Source organism: Bison bison, unplaced genomic scaffold, assembly GCF_000754665.1.
Source record: "Bison bison bison isolate TAMUID 2011002044 unplaced genomic scaffold, Bison_UMD1.0 scf7180017864508, whole genome shotgun sequence".
NCBI lineage: Eukaryota > Metazoa > Chordata > Mammalia > Artiodactyla > Bovidae > Bison > Bison bison.
Window position 1 is genome coordinate 11,827,935 of NW_011495064.1, and position 4,100 is coordinate 11,832,034.

Genomic DNA, 4,100 nt, shown 5'->3' on the forward strand with positions numbered 1-4,100 from the left:
CCAATGCATGAAAGTGAAAAGTGAAAGTGAAGTCGCTCAGTCGTGTCCAACTCTTCTCGACCCCATGGACTGCAGCCTATCAGGCTCCTCTATCCATGAGATTTTCCAGGCAAGAGTACTGAAGTGGGGTGCCAATGCCTCCGAGAACAAAAGCTACATCCAATAAATTAAAAAATGAAACAAACGACGACAAATCTTTCCTGAATATAGAAAAGATTTGAAACTGCACGTGTAAAAGAGCATACCACACAGTTGAGATTATTGGCCCAGAACAAACAATGCCACAACATAAACTACTGGACTGTAAAGAAAAATAAAAACTCTCTGAACATCTAGAGTAAAGAGCGTGTGATTTTTAAGGAAAAGGAAATTAGATTATTAGAATCTTTTTAACAATGCTCTATGCCAGAGAAAAAGAGAGAGAAGGAGTAATATAAGACACTCAAGAAGAGAAAGTGTGAAACAAGGGTTTTATATAATCTCAAAATAACTTTCAGATATAAAGGACATAGACAAACTATTACCAACATGTGAAGACCAAGGACTATTATTCTCAGGAGCCCATCCTAGAAAAATTTATTACGGAAAGAGCTTCAGACCACCAAAATAAGTAGAGACTCACTGATATAAGGGCAGATATTAAACATTCAAAGTATATTACCTGTAGAACTATGAATAAATGAGAATTAAAAGATAAAGTATTATATAAAAATATGTATTCTAACAGTGTAAATATGGCAGAAGTATCTCCTTTATTTTTTACTTTTCAAAAACAGCTTTATTGAGTTATAATTCATATGCCATATAGTTCATCCATTTAAAGTGTACAATTGAATTGAAGTATACAATTGTATATGGCTTTTAGAATATATACAGAGTTGTGCATCCATCACCACAATCAAATTTAGAATATTTCATTATCCCCCAAAGAAATCCCTGTTACTTCCTAAACCTGCCGTTACAATCTAGAATATTATTCAGTCATAAAAAGGACCCAAAATAACACCATTTGTAGCGACATGGATGGACTGGCACACAGAGTAAAATAAGTCAGAGAAGACCAATATTATATGATATTGTTCATGTGTGGAGTCTAGACAAATGGTACAGATAAACTTATTTGCAAAGTGAAAACAGAGCCACAGATGTAGAAAACAAACTCATGGTTACCAAGCGGGGAAGGAAAGGTGGGATGAACTAGGAGATTGGGATTGACATATATATATACACTATTATATGTAAAATCGATAACTACTGAGAACCTACTGTACAACAAAGCAAAAGACACCAGAGAGGTGGGTTTGAGCCCCAAGTCGGCAAGATCCCTTGGAGGAAATGGCAACCCATTCCAGTATTCTTAGCTGGAAAATTCCATGGACAGAGGAGCCTGGCAGGCTACTCGCTATAGGATTGTAAGAGTGGGACACAACTGAGCAACTGAGCATGCACGAACGCTCAGGGAATGCTACTCGGTGCTCTGTGGTGACTTAATGTGAAAGAAATCTAAAAAAGAGTGTATATGTGTATCTATAACATGATTCACCTTGCCGTACAGCAGAAACTAACACAACATTGTAAAGTAACTATACTCTAATAAAAATTGATTTTAAAAAAGAAAAGTACTGGTATAAATGAGTGTATAGTTGACTCTTGAACAACACAGGTTTGAACTTCCCTCAAGTCCACTTAGATATGCATTTTTTTCTATAAATACTGTAGTATTACTTGATTTGTGGTTAGTTAATTCCCCAGATATGGAACCGGAGGTCTGGAGGGCTGACTACAAAGTTATATATGGATTTTCTACTGCTGGGAATTAGGCACCCCAAGTCCAGCAGTTGTTGAAGAGAAAACTATACAAGTTTTTGTGTGTACACATTTTTTGTGTGTTTTGAGTTCTCTTAGGTAGATACCTAGGAGTGGAATTGCTGGGTGCATGGAAGAGCTTCTGGAATGCTTGCCGAAGTTCAATTTTTTTGGTTTAGATGGTGTCCGCCTTAAAATAATTCATTAAGCCACATGTTTTATTTGTGTGGTGTTCTGCAGTGGTGTTTTATTTCATAACAGAAATATATGTACTTAATTTTCACACCCTGGCCAATTATATTAAGTTCTCTGGAAGTGAGACCCAGGCATGAGTATGCTTTAAATTTCCCTAGTGATTCCAAAGTGCAGTCAGTTTAAGAACCACTGTATAGGAAGAATCTCTGGCTCAGTATCAGGGGTCTGGGTTTGAATCTTCAAATAGCTACCAATACATCTGTGTGACCTGAAGTAGGGTTTTAGCTATTCTGGGCCACAGTGGCACACATGTTATATAGTGAAAACAGTTTACCTACCCAAAGTTGGGATTGTTTAGGTTGATTTTTTAAATTCCTCTTGGTTCTAGAATCTGATAAACTTTTTTTTAAAGTAGAGATTGTATTAGAACAGTGAATTGTGTAAAACTTCATACACTTTATACAACATATGTTGTACATATATGTATAATATACAGTACATATATTATTATGTATATGATCATGTTTATGCATCCATGTGCAAAGTTTTTTTTGTGTTTGTATGTCGTTCAGTGCCTGGTGAGAATAATTCATTATATATGGCTTAATAAAGAGACCTAATGAGGGAGCTAGATACAGACTTGTGGACAGGATTACTGTACTTTTATAGACTCAAAACAGTGAGAAACCATTACCCCTTGAAGTTTGAAGAACAAGAGGAGATTTCCAGCAAGATCTGGAGCTATGGAGAAGGTTGAGCTACAGCTACACTTCACCTGATAGGAGTTGTAGAAGGACACGGTCACTCACTGTGGAGCCGTTCATTTGTGTGTTTGTGTAGATGATTACACCCCAATACATTTATCCATTCATGCACATTTGGGTTATCCAAAGATTTTTGTTCTCCTAAATAATGTTGCTAAGAATATTCTTGTACCTGCTTTCTTGTAAACATCTGCATACACTTCTGTTGGGTATATTCATAGGAAGGGGATTGCTAGGTCATAGCATATATGATTCTTCAGCATGTTTTGCCAAACGGTTTTCCAAAGTGCATGTACCAATTTACATTCTCTAACAGCAAGACTTCCTCTTGCTCCATAGTCTTATTAACAGTTTCCAAAGGAGACAGGCAAAGTGGAAGGACCTACATAATCATATATGAATACATTGTAAAACTAAGTAATTAAGACTGTGATCTGTGCAGTAAGGTTAGATGTCAACCACAGGAAAAAAGAACGGTAATGCCAAAGAATGCTCACACTACCACACAATTGCACTCATCTCACACGCTAGTAAAGTAATGCTCAAAATTCTCCAAGCCAGGCTTCAGCAATACGTGAACTGTGAACTTCCTGATGTTCAAGCTGGTTTTAGAAAAGGCAGAGGAACCAGAGATCAAATTGCCAACATCCACTGGATCATGGAAAAAGCAAGAGAGTTCCAGGAAAACATCTATTTCTGCTTTATCGACTATGCCAAAGCTTTTGACTGTGTGGATCACAATAAACTGTGGAAAATTCTGAAAGAGATGGGAATACCAGACCACCTGATCTGCCTCTTGAGAAATTTGTTTGCAGGTCAGGAAGCAACAGTTAGAACTGGACATGGAACAACAGACTGGTTCCAAATAGGAGAGGGAGTACGTCAAGGCTGTATATTGTCACCCTGTTTATTTAACTTATATGCAGAGTACACCATGAAAAACGCTGGACTGGAAGAAACACAAGCTGGAATCAAGATTGCCGGGAGAAATATCAATAACCTCAGATATGCAAATGACACCACCCTTATGACAGAAAGTGAAGAGGAACTCAAAAGCCTCTTGATGAAAGTGAAAGAGGAGAGGGAAAAAGTTGGCTTAAAGCTCAACATTCAGAAAATGAAGATCATGACATCTGGTCCCACGACTTCATGGGAAATAGATGGGGAAACAGTGGAAACAGTGTCAGACTTTATTTTTTTGGGCTCCAAAATCACTGCAGATGGTGATTGCAGCCATGAAATTAAAAGACGCTTACTCCTTGGAAGGAAAGTTATGACCAACCTAGATAGCATATTCAAAAGCAGAGACATTACTTTGCCAACAAAGGTTCATCT